General features: G+C 32.2%; 1 protein-coding gene across 1 annotated transcript in view; it reads left to right on the top strand.

Moving 5' to 3' along the window:
* The window catches only part of LOC143200049 (alpha-2B adrenergic receptor), a 619,947-nt gene that overhangs the window by 111,742 nt on the left and 488,421 nt on the right, over nt 1-19,784 (top strand). The window contains exon 2 of the mRNA XM_076410305.1: nt 6,742-6,780. The gene's annotated coding sequence lies outside the window, so the exon portion shown is untranslated. The remainder of the gene's footprint in view (nt 1-6,741; nt 6,781-19,784) is intronic.

A 19,784-nucleotide genomic window follows, 5' to 3' on the forward strand; every position in this document is an offset into this window, starting at 1 on the left:
TTTCACTCAAAATGTTATAATTCGCAAACTAATGATCCGATAGCTGTCATATATACACGCATCTATTGAGGGTTAAGGCTATAATATATTTTTCTTTCCGTTAAAACCTCCTGTGTGGTACTGAAAAAGTTCTTTAAGCCCATTTTCTTCTCTCTTGCTGCTTTAACAGCTTCAATCATATTATTACTGGTCCAACTTTTTCTTTTTAACTTGCGTTTTGATGACAGTTGAGTTCACGGCATGACTAAAACCAAAACAAAACAAGATAAAGACGATGATGAATGTGGTGCGGGTAATTTCGGATATATATATATATATATATATATATATATATATATATATATATATATATATATATATATATATATATATTCACTTAACAAAAGTTGTTTCACTCAAAATGTTATAATTCGCAAACTAATGATCCGATAGCTGTCATATATACACGCATCTATTGAGGGTTAAGGTTATAACATATTTTTCTTTCCGTTAAAACCTCCTGTGTGGTACTGAAAAAGTTATAAAAAAAAGATGAATCAAATCAGTAAAGTTATTCTGACGTTAGGATGTAACTAAGAGAAAGGGGTATTGACTTTTATATACAGATATATTAATACTACCAGAGTTCAAAATAATAAATAGTTTGTTGCTCAATCGGTAATAGTTATTGGAACGCATTATAATACAAAATGCACACCCCGTATCAAATAGTACCAAAACCATTGTTTTGCGTAATTGCCTTGTATAATTAACGTATCCGAACTGGTTTGGTTCGAGCAGCAGCTACAAGTAATATCGACCAGTTCAGTTATGTTATCTAGTTTTGGCACAACTGTGTGCCGTTTTCTGATTAGGAGCGGATGTTTGAAAGCTGTTTAATTCCTCCGTATGTGTGGAGCTGCTATCCTATAATATTCGAGGTTAATTAAAAATGGCCGCGGCCGATGTAATTGATTCGGTCGGTAATGGTTCGTAAGTGAGTTAAATGGAGTTAATTTCGGTTTTGGGTTTTAATTTCATATCTCGGAATGGCTTGTTCTTTGGTAGGTGCAAGTTTGGGATGAATAACAGCGACTATTTAGTTCATTTTATTCAATTACCGATGGAAAATTAAATAATAAATTAGGACAAATTATATCGGCTAAATGGCGATACGTTTTGCAATTTTCGGCTTTTTTTAATACATTCTTCAGGACATCCTGCAACATTTGAGGCTGAAGATCTTCAATTTCGTGACGTATATTGTCTCCAAGATGTTAAATCGTTACTCCGCGCAATTAGTCTTCGTGGAAAGTCTCGTCATTCAATAATTGAATTGTTAAATGAGCTGTGTTTGCTGTGGCCCCATCTTGATGAAACCGCATCTTTCCTCTAGTACTTGCTTTTCCATTTCAGGCACAAGAAAATTTCGAATCATGTCTTGGTAACGTTCAGCAATAACAATAACTGCAACACCTTGATCATTTTCAAAAAATAGGGACCAATGATATTTACAGCATGAATATCACACCATACAGGTATTTTAGTGGACGCAATGATGTTTCATGAATTAATTGAGGATTGTGTGTTCCCCAAAACCAATTGTTCTGTTTATTGACGTAGCCACTGAGAGGATAATGGGCTTCATCGCTCATTATCAATTTTCAATTCGTTTTCAACTCGTTGATCAGGTTCCCTCTGTAGCAATTTTTGGACTAATTGAATTTTGTGCGGGAACATTTTTAAATCAGCTTTCAATATACGTCTTAAAATGAGTGCAGAAATGTGTAACTGGGAACCCCGTCTCCGAATTGATGTTTCTGGAGACTCTGCAATACTATCGCGCAGCAAAGCCATATTTTTATCATTACGAGACGTCCGTTGTCTTCCAGAACCAGGCGACTGGCCATACTGTCAAAAATTCGCATGTAAACGATAAATTGTGGTTTTGTGAGGCACTGGACAATTAGGATATGCTTGACGCAATTTTCGCTGAGTGGCAATAATAGAACGATTATTTTCAATAATTATTGTCACTATCTTTGCTCGTGCTTGTAGCGTGTGTTTATCCATAGTAAAATTTGGACGTCTACACAACACAATGGTTAAAGCGAAACTGAGCTAAAAATCAAAATGGTAGCGGGACTTTTAATCCACCTTTACTTGTATTTTTATATATTTAATTTGGATAATATTTTCTTTTGATTCTTTCATCTACATGGCTTTCGTCCTGATTTTAATAATTATGATTTTGTGTTTTCTTTGTGTCATATTCTATCGGTTTTGGTATGTAGGTAGTCTGGTCCATCATTTGTTATTATTGCATTATCCGAAGAAGCTCCCTAAGGATATTACTATGTTTTCCACATTTTTATATTAAACTGCAATTAGCACAGTACTGTGTTTTTGTATTGTTTGTGCTTAACATTCTACACTTTCATAGTCTGACCTATAATTTTATTGTATACCTGTTTAATTCAAAAAATAGGCAAAAATTGAAAAGTTAAATAAAACGAAACAAAGTCTGTGTAAATAACAAATAAATTTACAATCAATAATCAATTTGTTACTTATAATAAATAAACCTAAATTCTATGCTCTAACTTAAAGGTTTCATCATCAATATTATTAAGAAAATAATTCAGAGCTTTCCATAGAAGATAATAAGGAGTATTCTTGATGCACTTTACTATTTTAGAAGGAATTACCGGAATTACAAATAAAATATTACGTTTATTAATAAGTCGTTTCCTGGCCCACCAAATTCATATCACTATATACTTTTTGATGCTTCTTCCAGCTTCCACTACGATATTTCTCTCTTTTCTTCTTTCTTCCGTTAAAATTTATCATTCCTTTCTAAGTCCCAAATGGACTCTCAGTCTATTAAATTTTTCACCGTTAGTTGATTTGGAATCGAGTTTAATTTGGTATCCATTTTTATATAACTAGTTCGAGACTTCGATGTTTATTAAACATGTCGGTCAACTTCAATATTTTAATGAATATGATCAGCTTTTTCGTCGTTTGGCCGGACATGGTGATATTTGTCGTTAACTCCGAAAATTTCGGAAGGAAAACATGTATAGCTCTACACTCTGTTTCATTCTGTCTGAAATTTTTAAATCTGAACCCCAACCGTATTTATTACCTAAGGACAATTTTTATAATAGCTACTGTAATTAGTTTGGGTAAAGATCCAATGTAAGTCAACTCTTTCAGCAATCAGCGGCTTTAGCATTGGAGGTTTGCTTCTAAATTGTTTCGATGAACTGAATTCACATCATTTGAAGTAGATTGCGGCTAATTTTAATGAAAATATCATTGTTTACTGGCTAATTTATCAATAATATTAACTAAAATTTGAATCACTTCTGAGGATCTCCTAGTTTATTGATTTAAAGCATGTTATGCGGAATACTGTTTGATTTTGTATATAGATTGATTTATATGTGATTAATATATTGTTTGTATATACAATGTATATATTGATGAAAGGTTAGTTACACGTAACGTAATATATATATATATATATATATATATATATATATATATATATATATATATATATATGTATATATATAAATACTTTACGTATATATATATATATATATATATATATATATATATATATATATATATATATATTTATATATATGTACTTATTGAACACTATATTATATTTGAAATGATGGACAATAAAAAACAATAATGTACACAGTTTTTCACAATAAAGATTAATTCACATTCGTAATATATTAAGGAAGTGTTGCTGAAAAAGGAATGTCAGATACGTTCGCTACTTATCGTTATCCTATTACCTGTGAAAAAGCTTTAAATATTTTTGTTAGTTGTGAAACAGCTCCGATTCATCACCGGAAATAAGAGAAAAAAAAACGGAAAAGAAAAGATATAAATGGACGTAATCAAAACGAAACGGAGGACAAATGGATCTCCATACATCACAATAAATCCGACGAAAGAAAACAATTTCTATACTAAACATTATTGCGAATCTCAACGGTTCCACAAATACGTTTGTGGAAATTCGTTGGTTTTGTCTGATCCCGAGGAGAAACTAACCGATTTGTAACCGACCATATTTTTAATATTATTTAATTAGGATTTTGTATTATTTTATCGTCATATATTTGGGGTACTATCAGCACCACCAGTAATGGAGATGATACGCAAATTTCTACCGAGAAACTGTTGTCACCTGCTGGAGACAGATATCTTTCTGAAAGAAATTCTCCCAAAAAGTCTCGCATGAAATGGCTTTATTAATACTTAAAACTATTTTGGCCGTAGTTCACTAGGGTAGTGCCTTGGGGCCACTCTAGATATCTCAACAACAAAAGAAACCGATCTTGGAATATATGCCGGCAACCCACTTATCCTGGCAAAAGATATATTTCTACCTAAGGTTGTACATGTACTGTCAATTTTGTCCATGTTAATTTTGCGTTGCGCCGAAATGACCAAGATTTAATTATATCCTAGTTATACTTGATGGATACCTGATTCCCCAAGCAGCTTAATATCTCGGCATCTAAGTAATACCACCTAATATATATATATATATATATATATATATATATATATATATATATATATATATATATATATATGTATATATATGGAAAAGCACAGTGGAAACTGTACTGTGTGTGTAAACAGTGGAAAACTGACGAAGTTTACCGAATGTCGGGGCTATGTGCATCTCAGACTACTATTGTTTGCTGCATCTTTTTGACCTTACCATCTTTTACCATCTCGATTTACCCATTATTTAATTTAGATTAGTCGATCATTTAGTTTTACTTATTGAGGATATTATTTATTTACAAATATTAATTAATATTATTTAGTTACTCGTGTATAAAAACTATAATTACGGAAAGCTTCAAATTTCATAATCGCCATTCATAGCATTTGTTGTATAATTTGAAGAAATCTACTGCCGGAACCGATATTATCAAGTCATCAGACACTTTTAGAAGCTTATAGTGATACTTTTCCATAAAAAGTAGTGCCTTTAATATCAATAGCAAAGAATAACCGAAATACATCTAAGACTAGGAATTGCAAGACTTCTTTAAGAGAACCTAGGTTAAACCCTCAAAGATATTTTACATAACATAACTTATCGTTGATGAATTAACTGCTTCCAGATATTAAATATTAATATGAAATTAAGGCGCAGTTAATATAATTGTATATTGTGAACTTAGTAAAAGTATTTAGTTCTGATTTTCTCGTGTATTATTTCTGTATATATTACTATTCACTTATTCCGTTTTATTTCAGCTAATACAATTTTGAAAATGCTTTTTCATTTGCAAGATTGTTTTGCTTGATACATTTTACCTTTCGTGTTGGATAAAATGATTTCCGGCTTACAACTGAGTTCGTTAAAATAATATATATTGAATATATATAATAATATATAATAGAAATTGAATGAAATAGAAGACAAACTAAAGATATCAACATAACGTGTACATCATATCATTCACAAATATTTGGGTATGAGAAAGCTCTGTACAAAGGGCGTGCCGCGCAAGCTCACTTTTGACCAAAAACAACGACGAGTTTATGATTCGGAGCGGTGTTTGAAGATGATCAAGAGTAATAAACCCGAGTTTTTGCGTCGATATGTGACAATGGATGAAACATGGCTCCATCATTTCACTCCGAAGTCTAATCGACAGTCATACCAGTGGACTGCACCAGATGAACTCGCTTCAAAGCATGTGAAAACGCAACAGTCGGCTGGCAAGATTATGGCGTCTGTATTTTGGGATGCGCATGAAATAATTTTCATTGACTACCATGGAAAAGGAAGGATCATCAACAGCGACTATTACATAACGTTATGGGACTGTTTGAAGAACGAAATCGCCGAAAAACGGCCGCATTTTAAGAACAACAATGTGCTGCTGCACCAAGACAATACACCGTGTCACAAGTCAGTGACAACGATGTCAAAAATCTATGAATTGGGCTTCGAATTGATTCCTCATCCACCGTATTCTCTAGATTTGGATCCCAGCGACTATTTCCTGTTCTCAGATATCAAAAGAGTGCTCGCTGGAATTAAATTTTCGTCGAATGAAGAGATGATCGCTGAAACTAAGGCCTATTTTGAAGCAAAGGTGAAATCGTACTACAAAAATGGTATCGAAAAGTTTTAATCGCTATAATCAGTGTATCACCCTTGAAGGGAATTATGTTGAATAAAAAAAACTAAATTTGTCAAAAATATGTGTTTCACTATAGTAAGCCGGGGACTTTTCAATTGACCTCTTATATCTAAAATTATTATGTTTTATAACATGCAACCTCATCAAACACCAAACACGCCCAGTGATGGACGTAGGCAACTTCCATAATATTCATTGTTATTTGTCCTTTTTACTTAATTCCAATTTCTCAACCTTTTCCTAGAATCCTCCATGTATAATTCTCGTAGACGTGTGGGTGTTTCTGGAAAATTGTCATAGAAAGGTTTAAGGATATTTTTGTTACGTTCGCCAGACAGTAGACAGGGTGGTAAAAAAGGCATGCAAAATTTTGAGCGGAACTGGAAGGTTTCGGATTAGGGACGCCATCTCTAGTGGGCGTTGGGAAAATCAAGGATCAGTTGAAATTGGTCTATTTATCTATATAATCCTTTTAATATACATACTATCCATAATTTATATTCAAAAATAGGTAATGTATCTATAAATTAAAAATAACTCTTATTTTTTGTTACAGGTAAACCTTCGTTCTATAAATCATCTGAGATTACAGCTTGTGAGTACTAAAATATTTTAGAAACCAACGATTAGTTCACATTTGTTTCGTATATTTTAGATTAGAAAAAATATTGATATATCGGTATATCGGTATATCGATATTTTCTGAAAAATATATCGATATTTTTGGGCGATATATTTTTAGCCGATATTTTTCGATATTTTTCAAAATAAATTAAATGTAATTTTTAATAAACCTTTAGAATTGGTATTTAAGTTTAAGGGTTTAAATTTTGGTACTTCATTTTAATAGTCTATCAAAAATATCACTAGTTTTTAAAATGTTTATAAAAAATATATATTTTTTAGGCTAATTAGTGATTATTTTTATTTTTTCTTAAAAATATCGATATATTTATTGCGAAGTATCGATATTTTTATACTTGTTACAAATAATACATCGATATTTTCTCTCCTGCGATATATCAACATATCGATAATTTCTTAAAAATATCGAAAACTATATATCGATATTTTGAAAAATCTCGATGTATCGAATTATGGATATTTCTTCGGTGGCCAACAACCCTACACTTTATTTTCATTATAACTTAATGAGGATATGTCAAATATCTGTAGCTCAAAAGAATTTATCAGACATTAGATAAATATGTTAGATTTAAAATATATATATTTTTTAGTCTAATTTTTGACAATTTTTATTTTTTCTTAAAAATATCGATATAATTATTGTAAACTATCGATATTTTTCCCCGATATATCAACATATCGATATTTTTTCAGAAATATCGAAAACGATATATCAATGTTTTCAAAAATATCGATATATCAAATTATCGATATTTCTTCGGTGGTCAACACCCCTACACTTTATTTTCATTACAATTTAATGAAGATATTTTAAATATCTGTAGCTCAAAGGGATTTAGCAGACGTTAGACAAATATGTTACATTTAAAAATATATGAGAATGTGTATGAGTATTCTTAGTCGTAAGTGAACTCCAAAACATATCATTATCATAGCTTTTAAGAATACCTTATTAAGTTAAACAATTATAAATTACAAACTGGAATGCAATATTTAATAGAAATAAGATTTACGGAAGTGCTAATTGTGGATCAAAGTTATATAGAATGTTATAAAATCTTGTCTAATTAAAAACTCTTTAATTTATTAATATATTATTACTAGTCGTTTCCGACTAACTTACACTCTCCCTCTACGGTGGCTTAAAACTGGATACTTATCTCTTTCTAGATAGATCCATTGGTCTTATTTAATCTCTAATAACATAAAAGTTAGTAGCATTGGCGGCTCCTCAATAATTGCACATGTGCACGTGCACCTCCAAATTTAATGCCTATTTTTGAAAAGAAAAGAACAAAAGAAATAAAAGGAATAGACGAAATTAATACACCAAAAACTTTTACAAATTTCTTCTTAATCCCATCAATTATTTCGTAAACAAAACTCCGTATCCCCAAATCGCAAGACACTGATTATGCGTAACGTGTAAAATCTAGCCATTCGCTTTGCTCTGCGCCTGTCGCGGGAATCTTTGGTCACTGCACATGAGAATATCAGATCTGATTGGTCAATCCCACCAATATAGTTATAACCAAATAAAAAAACCGCCACTATATATGAAAGTAGTGACATTCTCCTAAAAATCTCCAAATATGATCAACTACGATCGCTACTATTCTTGATCCGTAAACCCTGTCAATGAATTGAATAACTCGAGCTTTCAATTAACGTATTGTACATTTACAAGCCTAAAATGGATAAATTATCGTACTTTTAAGCAGAAGATCATTCACATGATGAACAGTCAATACATCATTCTTTTATTAAAATAATAATTTATTTACTTATACTCTTATATAATAATGCATTGTATTTTCCTTATCATTAGATCATTAGGGTGTCGTTGATAGTTTTATATTTTGTTTATTTGATCCAGGTCTACTATTTTTAGCAAATTTAATTATTTCATATTATCACTGTACAGTGTTCTTACATCTTAGCCAAAAGCAGTCTACTATCTTCTTCCCTAAATTTCACATTCTTAGATTTTCACCCTCAGCAAATTCTAGCTGTATCTCACCTATACAATAATTCAAATCATTACTAAAATATATTATGTTTGAAAAAATGTTTAATTATTACCAGTTACTACAATTTTTGTTACTATACTTGATAAAATACTTCATTAATTACTTGACTACTTCCAACACAACAAAAATCATCATCAAAATCAACATCTCTTCTTGTTATCATTAAATTTGTTATGTATTAATACCTATTCGATGTCACTGAAAATGATGTCGTGTTATAAATTTGGCAGCCAACGTTCCCACTGTAAATAAAATAGATGCTATTTGAATTTTATAACTTTGAAAGACTTATCCTTACATTCTACATTTACCCTTGTTCTTCCTTATTTTAAAACCAATGTATGTTAAACCACCAAAAATAATACAACAATTTAATTATTATTACTATAGAATTTCTAATGGAACACAAAATCCAAATATTCAAGATTTTGTTGTTGTTTTGACTTGATCTACTGTACGGATCGACTTTAAAACAATGTAATGCCACCAGCAAAGGAAGACACTATAATTTATTCTTTTCTATGGTTTGTTCTATGCAGGAGAGTGCGCATGCACCAAATAAGGAGATGTCGTGGACTAACATATTCTAGGTTTGTGCTGACCATTGTGCACAAGAAATCAGTGTTCTGGTAGCTCGCGGATATGACACTGTGTCGAAATGGAAATTTTGATAAAATGACATACAATTTTTTTACCTACAGTTGTGCACCTCCAAAGTATTGAACCACGCGCCGCTGCCGGTTTGTAGCACATTTTAGTAGTTTTATCATTTAGTGGATTCATTATACAGTTAGATAAGGTCACACGGTTAGGTTCTCTTGAGCCTGCGTCATGGCTCAGTGTTGTCGAAGAGTTACGCCACTACGGTGTTAACATGGGAAAATATTTCCTGAAGTTCTTAATTTCCTCCACGATAGCCGGAATTCGAATATCTCGGTGGAAGTAATTGTTTCTATAGTATCTGGGTGCATCCAGAATACTTTAAGGACTTCATTCATTATCTGTATCATGTCGAAATTACTTATCGCAGAACATCCTCATAACTGAATTCCACAGGTTAATATAAGTTTTAGTATCTCTTTGTACAACACATACAGCAGTTATTATACAGCAATTTTAGTTTTATTTTCTTTTTTATATTTTCCTTTAAATGTTTTGAATACTTAGCATTGTTGGTTTTTAGGTCAATTGAATATCGCTGATTTACTCTTTTTGGGTTTTATTCTCCATATCTGGGTTTACTTATTTATATTATTACTTGCGTGTTACGATCTTGTGCTTGCTTCATTGCTATTGTCCCTAATAACAGATATCGTTGTGCAATATGAAACTTGTGGTAATATTGACAATAAAGTTTCAAGATAAGGAAGTCATTCAGAATAACAATAATCTTACGAAAATCGGCATTTGAAAGTAAGATTTTGAAATTTAGAATTTTACCTGTTTTATAAAATAATAATCATAATTTTAAAAAGAAGACAGTATTCTTCTATTCATGCAAAACACTTCATGCATGTTATAGTCATATTGTTTCTGAATTTTTAAATTTTTTTACATTGAATTCTTTTAAAGACAAGTTTAAGAATATAAGGCAATCATTAAAAGAATAATTAATCTTAGTAAATTAATTGTTAATTGAAACTGTGTATCCGTTAATAGAACTAAAGCATTATTTTGTACGATAATGCGCAGCTCTATAGATATATCTTTAGGGTTAATTTGATATGGGCTCGATGAATGGAGGTAAAAACAAAATAAAACAGTGGTGTTTACATTATGTGACCCTTATTTATCGGCAATATAAAGAAATGTAGAAAATTAAAAATATATAAAACGGATGGCAGAGGTGTTACCTGAAGACTAGACCAGTCGATGGTGGCACGTTTAAACCAAACGATGGTCGGTAAGTGAATGATCAAATACCCTTCAATAAGATCCCAGAAAAACGTCTCGGAATTGCCAGCTATTCGTTATCGTGTTCTAGTTGTCGCTGCTGACACCGCGCCCGTGTTCAACATCTGGGATTATATTTTTGGGTATTTTGTAGACCGTTATTCCACGATGTAAAATTCGACCTGCCTCAAGGTCGCTACATATCTATATAACATCTATCTAAGTGTTAAAACAAGCTAACAGTGATATGTGAAATGTCTTAGATTCCGAAAGAGAGTAAATTGTTGGTTGTCGATTAATCGAGGCATCTGTAAAGAAATCAGCTGATTTATTTAACGTCTTATGAGCGACAGTATCGGTATATGACATCGTCGACAAAAGGCAATAGAAAGCGAAACCCAAGGTTTGTTGATAGAAACCAATGAAACTTAATGAGGATTTTGGCCAAAGAGTATAAAACTGACCTGGCCAAAGTGATAACAAAAAGCAATAGCACCATAGCAATCAGTTGAGTATTACTGTTTCGACAAAAACAGTAAAGCGGTAGCTCCATAAAATCATTTCGGAATCCAAATTTAATACGCAAGAGAAGTGGTGTAACAATCACAAAACCTGGACACTTGAGGATTTAAAGTATGTGGTATGGTCCAATGAGTTATCGTTTGCATTGTTTCCCACAAAGGACTGGGTTTATGTATGGAGAACCTCAAAAAAAGCCTGCACTTCCTCCAGTTGATCATGAGGGAGGTTCCTTTATATTTTGTGCGCCAATATATTGATATTCACATCATTCATTACACATCATCATTCACATCACTGGCCGGACTACCGCGAATTCATAATACTGCATAAAACTGTCATATTCCAAAATAATAATGAACCCACATACACAGCCAAAAAGTTTCAGTCTTGATTTAGAGTATCAGAATATCACTTATCTTCCCTAGTCAGCACAATCATCAGGCCTCAATCGAACCATTAGGGAGGGTTTTAAAGCATAGAATTTAGAGTAGATTTCTAACTACAAAATCATTGAAATTATAGGCAAATGATGAAGAAAACAAGAATGAGACAACAATCCATTGGAAACTATACCATATAGTCTACGAATCTATTCCTCGACGAATTTCATCTGTTTAACAAATAAATGGTCGCTCAAAACCTCTCAAGTATTCATATTATTTTATCTAATTCCTATAGATATATATTTTACACTGGATCTCTAACATACTTTTTACGTATAATGCCCACCAATTTCTAAATAACAAAAACTGGATTTAAACATATATAAGTTGTATTTCATGAAAGAGTTTTAAACAGTTTATTTATTAAGAGTCAGATTTATTCAAGAAAACAAGAGGCGACAGGTTGAACGTCGATAGAAATTGACACTGATTGTAACTTTCTCACTCATTCACTAGTCATGTAGATAAGTAGATCAGATGAAAACATGTGTTTTCCATCTGGTCGGATAGTATGGACCGTATTATATAAAACCTCCCTCCAAAAGAACAGCCACATGAATGTACATGGTCGTTGTACCGTCTGTAAAACTCATAGTTTCTGAGCATCGATTGTACCTTCGTCTGCCTGTTCTACATATTCTGCGAAAGGCACTCTACCCCAAGAAACGCTTCGAATAATTGGAATAGTTTTTCGCTCGGTGTAGTTGAGCATCATCAATCTACCTTTTGTGACCTTACAGCTTCAGCTGCGATACATTTGCTCGAACTCCACTTGCAACCGCACGGAAATACATCGGCTAATTGCGGGACGATTACCAATTCAACGTCAACCTTTCTTTTCTTGATAATTAATTTCATTCCGATTAAATTAATCAATTTAAAATAGCCTTATGATCTCCCCGGAATCCTACCGATTGCGCCAGTTATATTATGTGAAATGAAATGATTTACTCAAGGAAACAATAGGCGACTGGTTGAACGGCGATACAAATCGACACTCAAGATAAGAACAGACCAGCGATATCTATTTTTGATCTGGATTGTCTGAGTTATATTATATGACATATATTGCAGTATTAGCAATTTAAATAATCCATTTTAATTTCTTTCAGTTGTATATTTTTAATATAACATCATCAGAGAGATATTATTGGAGTATTAACGTAAAATCGCTGTGCCACATCCACGGTCAAATTCCTCAAATATGTAATATTCTTCGTTAAAGTTTGCCGTTTTATTAAATTAAATATCTGTTTATTAATGAAGCTAAGATTACACTGGCACCATCAAAAGCTAATTATGCAACAGCGTTAAGAAGATCCTTCTTTAATTTCTCGAAAATTCCAATTTGCATATCTAAAACGATGAAGCTGCTAGGCTGCCGAAAAAGCGAAACCCGACCCACGCGGCATAAACGCCAGCCCGGCTTAATATGGAACTGTAATTTTTCGAAGCAAATAGGATAATAAATAACCCGGCCGAAGTTTTGTCTTCTTGGCGGTTAATTTATCGCTTAAGTGTGGATAAGCTCCAATAATGTTGTCTCTAAATTGGCGCTACAGAATTTTTACTTAGTCCGTGTGTGCAGAACGGTTGGCGTCCTGCCAATATCCAGATAGATCAGTCTTTCGACGTCCCGTTGGCCCGTCTAGAGCTCCGTCTAGTCCAAGGTTATTTATGTGTGAATATTTTTGGTTGCTGTTAAAGGAAAATTGAAATTTAACAATTAATTTAGATCATTTTAAAAACCACAAAAGCTTCCCGCTCATGTGCAATGTTTTGTTATTCTGTTACCTTCCAAAGATATAATAGGTACCTTTATTTAGATTAAGTTTTACAGTATTTTATAGTTTAAGATGTGATGCTAGAAATAGTTCTTTTACGCTGGTTTTTTGAGTAATAGTTATGATGTAATAATAATTTTAAAAACGATATGTCTAATACAAAAAGTTAAAAACAATATACTTATACATATTGTCAAAAATTTGTGTCATCATTGTTGTCTCTTTCCATGTATAAATACCATCTATTTTTTTCTGTCTCTGATCGATCTTCTTGCTTCTTACTCCGATTTTTATTTTCTGCGCCCTTGCTTCCCTTGCGCTATAAGTGTTCCCACCAACTGAGTTGTCTGCTTTCTCTGCTGCGAATTCTTTAAATTATTTTATATTGAGATCTCTTCTTTGCTTCAGATCCTGTATCAAAACGAATCAAAATAAATCAGTGTATATAGATTTCACTAACAAAAGAATCAGCCATAAGCCAGTATATATACAATAACAAGTAGTTCCGTATGGAAAAATAGCCAGATATCTTAACATGACCTTTGATGCTAAACTCAGGTGGAAGCCACATGAAAAAATGTGAAGAAGTAAATCTGAAGTACATAAAAATGTACTGGTTATTGGGCACATTTAGTCCTGTTAGTAAAACAAGTCAAAACAAGGAATTGTGAGGTACTGTTGATGCTCCATGGTAGCTAAAGGTGGAAACGGTCGACAATATTAGAAAGATATATGCCCAAGGACATGAACACACACTCCATCGGCACATTAATGTTGAGGTTATCTAGCTCAATACACGTTTTTCCAAATATTGTAGTCATATTCTCCAGGTTCATATTTCTCTCGATTTATATACCCTGATATATGAATTATTCAATTCACTTTTTTCACTCTCGATTTGGATATTTATTACTTTTGGCTGTTCCATCATCAAAACTTTTGTTTATAACACGTTAACTTCTAGTATCATGCCCATCTGTTTAAAAATTTTTGTAGGTATTCTGACCTATGAGTTGTTATTATAACATTATATGCAAAAGCACATACCGACATTTTTATTTTTTCCAAATTTTTATACTCTATTTGTAGTTCTGCTTTGTCTATTTGTTAAATGTTGATTATTTATATAAAGCAATTATGTCGTCTATAACTTAATCATTTCGTCATCGGAACTGACTTGCAGATTCTTTATCATACCGATTGAAAGTGTGTATTTTTAAGTAGCTACTAAAGCTTATAATAGAGAAAATTGCCGAACGGAGTCATACCAGGTAGAAAATGTAGTTGCTCACTATTTTAATCTGATATATTGTTTACAATGATAAAGTTTGTGAGATGGTGCATTGTTGTAATGCTATATCTGAAAGTTTTCTACAAGATGTGATTAGGATAATATTTCATTTCAGATTTCACAATTTTTTATATGGGCAATCACAATTATAATCGCAAACATATATTTGCAATCATATCCCAGTAGTATTCGAACCCTCGAACTATCTCGGCTGCAGGAGTACCTTAACAACCGTGGCTACCAAGCTGACGAAGAAAAGATGTAATGCTAAAATCGATATATTATTGGTTCGAAATTAAAAGCACCTTTTGAAGCCCTAGATGGCGTAGGTATATTATATTTGGAGTCTGTTCTGATGTCTTGAGTAGAGATTCGTTCCTATTTTTCTTGCTTTACCATGTTCTTCCCTCAATCGGGGTTCTCCCTCTTGTCAGAAGTATTCTCACAAATACCTTCATCCCATGTTCACTTAGTACGTTCGTTAGTCGATCTTTTAGTCCTATATTACTTCTGCTGTTTTGATTTTGTTTTAGATCTCTTTATGGCTTCCATTACTTTCGATTTCTATTCCCATATATTTTAGGGAATATAGTTTTTTAACTTGGACATTTATTACCTTTCGCGTTGGTTCTGATGCCCCGAGTAGAGATTCGTTCCATTTTTTGGGATAGGAAACAAAATAACCTTCATTTTACTTTTGTTCGGTATCATTTCATATTCTTTTAGTACTGTATTCTATGTTTAGAGATCTTTGCATGTGGCCTGGACTATCAGTTGTATTCAGTACATTATCTGCCAAAGCTCCCACCGATATTTTTTTCAGATTTTTCTAACCCTAAATATTATGAATATGTTGGTTTTAAACTTCTTTTAGAGCTACCTAATATAGTACATCCAACATCCAATAAAACAGCCAACGCTCGTCATAGATGACGTCGAATATACTGCCAAATGCAGCTTATAAAAATATAAAATTCGTTTTAAACTCGGAGCGGATTTTTCCTTTTTATTTTACGCATTGTTAAAAAGACACAGACACAATTATGTGATGCGTCTGAACATGTAACCGAAACAATGTATAAAATTCGATTTGTGTTGGTACCGATTAAGCCTGTTGTCAAATATCTACAAAATTCTCCAAAACATATAGTGTTCAAAACTCTTAGTTAAAACAACATTAAAAGTAGCAAAAGCTCTAAATCAAAATTTGAAGTTAATGCGGCAACATTGCGACGTCGTAACGTCATAAATTTTGATGACGTGCATTAGCTATTTTATTGGGTAGACTATATAGTTTATTCTAAATAACAGTAAACTCACGTCATCAAGGTATTTAATATTTTGCCTCTCGCGATTTCTAAATTCGTTTTAGAATCAGACACTATTTTTCTTCTTGTTTTGTTCTAGTTAAAAAGATAAACAGTTCTGTCTGATACGTTCGAACATTTAACCAAACAGTGTACCAAAATCGTCCGGTTCTCAAACGTCTGCAAAATTCTTCAAAATATTAGTTACTATAGGTTATAAGCCGGTAAACCTTATATTAAAGCTTAGCTTGTTTTGATAAATAACAAATCTGTGCTTATTATTACTCTGGTTGAAAATACAGAAGCCATTAGAGAGTTAGAGCGTGTCTAATAAATTACGTCGAAAAAGAATGAGATCATCAGTTATTGTTATAGACAATGTATCACACCATAGTACACCGGTGGAAAAGATTCCAACAAGTGCATTAACATAGGCTGCTATTAAGGAATGGCTTGCGATACGTAAAATAAATTTTGAAGGAACCATGCTAAAGAGTGAACTATTTCAAATTGTTACTCAGTAAATATAAATGAAATATTCAAGTGTGTTTATGTAGTTTACTTTTTTAGAAATAGGCCTGATAAAAGATACAGATCAGATTGCTGAACAATATGGCCATAGAGTATAGATAATGCATCACACTATAGTATACCGGTGGAAAAGATTCCAACAAGTGTATTGACATAGGCTGCTATTAAGGAATGGCTTGCGATACGTAAAATAAATTTTGAAAGAACCATGCTAAAGAGTGAACTATTTCAAATTATTACTCAGTAAATATAAATGAAATATTCAAGTGTGTTTATGTAGTTTACTTTTTAAGAAATAGGCCTGATAAAAGATACGGATCATATTGCTGAACAGTATGACCATAGATTATAGACAGTGCATCACACTATAGTACACCGGTGGAAAAGATTCCAACAAGTGCATTGACTTAGGCTGCAATTGAGGAATGGCTTGCGATACGTAAAATAAATTTTGAAGGAACCATGCTAAAGAGTGAACTATTTCAAATTGTTAATCAGTAAATATAAATGAAATCTGCAAGTGTGTTTATGTTATGTAGTTTACTTTTTTAGAAATAATCCTGATAAAAAATACGGATCAGATTGCTGAACAATATGGCCATAGAGTATTACGTCTTCCTTCCTATATAGGACATGACAAGGATTATTACAATAGGCATTCAGGTCGAGAAGAATATACAAGCAAGAACTATCTGGATATGAGGAAAGAAGCATTGTCTATAATAACACTTTCGATTTAGATGAACTCAATCAGACACTTTGAAGAATAAATGGTGGAATTGATCAAAAGTGCCCGATTTATTGGAAATCAACAACTTAGATATTCACTTGACTAGCGATTCCGGAAGTGACAGTGATTGAATGAAACTTTCTAAATGTGGGTTTATGATTCAATACCTACAAATACCAAGACATGGCGAGAAGAGCGGAAACAACTATAAGTGATTATACAATTAATATTTATTAATATTTCATAACTGTAGGTATTGTAGAGTGTAAAGGATTTATGAGTATAGATATGTCTGTAATTCTTCAGAATATACATGAGCATCTATTTAAAATCTAGGAAGGAGGAAAGAATACTACTTTTTTAGAGATATATTAAAAGCATTAGGGGTAATGCAGTGGTTAAATTTAGTTTTATCAAGAAAGATGTATACAGGTAGTAAACAAGAAGCTAAGGAGAAACACAGTGATATCAAAATGACTTTTCAAGTAACTATGTACAGAAGGAAACAAGAACTAAACGTAAAATGTAAATATGCTCTCTAATGAAATTAAAATACATTACTTGGATATACAATTGTTAATTACGTGGATTAGGCCTCCAGGGCATACCACTACATAAAAAACGTGCCTATAACTCATATATGGCGTGGAAAAGAGTTTAATGTAAATATAATAAAAGATAACCCTAACCTACAAACTATTATGGCTGTATAATTAATTATGGTTTAAGTCCTTCGATAATATATGCATAAGATGTACTATAACGTTAAAATAAACTATATTTGATAACAGTTTTTTTTTTAATTATGTTATATAGATTAGAATTTTGTTAGTTCACTGTTTTACTGAATTCACTACATATATAGTTTTATAATTCTGTAACCAATCTTGTATAATTAATTCGAAAACGAAGCATTTATAATAAATCATCTTATGCCAGCCCGTGTGCCAGGAAAAAGTTCTGCCGCTTAAAATTTAAAATAAGCGATTATTTCTCAAGGGATGAGAAAAAATAATGAAAAGAGGGAACCGTCTCCTTAAAGCGTCCTCCCGCGGCAAGAAAAATCTCGGTAAACATTTTTTTTCAATTGCTACGCTTACACTGGGCGAGTTGCCGTTGCCTATTAAATTTCGCTCGTCGTTTATCCGACACGAAAGCGAATAATCCTTTTCAAGTAACGGCGTGAGATTCTTTCGCGATATTTTCACAAACCGGCGTTAATTTCGAACGGGATTTATTAATTAACAACAGTAAACGTAATTGAACGGGGCCGGAAGGCAAAGGACATGTCAAAGCGGCCTCGTTTGTATTAACCTGACGCCGATGATGACGGCTTAATTTGTAATGGGGCCATTAAAGCGTTTTTCTTATTACTTAATGATTTTGTCGATTAATTTACTATGGAGGGGTTCTTAATTTATAAATAAAGGGTTTAGAACGTTATTTTTAAACATTCTGTTCCAAATAAATCTTATAGTCTATCCAAAATAGCAGTGAACTTAGCAAGCAAGAAATAGCAAAATAGCATATATATTTGAAACAAGAGTTATTTTATTATATTTTCTCTCTTTTCTAAACTACTTTTGCTATCCCTCGGAGGCTTAATCAGCCCAATTAAAATCGCACATATACGTAATGTACTTTATTTTCATTAGAGAACATTTGTACCTTTTTACGCTTAATTCTTGTTTCCTTAGCTTCTGTGTTTTATTGTCAAATCATTCTGTTATACCATATGATAAATTATCACCTCAATATCTTCTGTTACTACCTGCGTACTTGTTTCTAGAGAAAATTAGATGTAATACTGTATTATCTTTAATGTCTATCTGCAAAACCGTTAGTATTCTTTCTCTCCTCGTACATTATAACAAAATGCTCATATATAATTGAAACAAGAGTTATTTTATTATATTTTCTCTCTTTTCTAAACTACTTTTGCTATCCCTCGGAGGCTTAATCAGCCCAATTAAAATCGCACATCTACGTAATGTACTTTATTTTCATTAGAAAACATATTTACCTTTTTACTCTTAATTCTTGTTTCCTTAGCTTCTGTGTTTTATTGTTAAATCATTCTGTTATTCCATATGATAAATTATCATCTCAATATCTTCTGTTACTACCTGCGTGCTTGTTTCTAGAGAAAATTAGATGTAATCACTGCATTCTCGTTAATACATTTGCCTTATCTGCGAAACAGTTGCAGTATGCATTCACCTCTCGTACATTATAACCAAATTCTCATACATATTTTCAACAATTACACTCATATCTATGTAAATAAATCTTTAACATTCTATAATATGATTTACTAGAGTTATTCTATATTAATTATATACTCACCTTCATTTGTTTCCACTCTTGTCTTGGTATTGTCAGCATTGGATACGAATCCCATATCCAGAAAGTTCCACTCA

The sequence above is a fragment of the Rhynchophorus ferrugineus genome, unplaced genomic scaffold (genome assembly GCF_030347505.1).
Source record: "Rhynchophorus ferrugineus isolate W39M unplaced genomic scaffold, kcgeb_rfMv2 rfM7, whole genome shotgun sequence".
NCBI classification, from domain to species: domain Eukaryota; kingdom Metazoa; phylum Arthropoda; class Insecta; order Coleoptera; family Curculionidae; genus Rhynchophorus; species Rhynchophorus ferrugineus.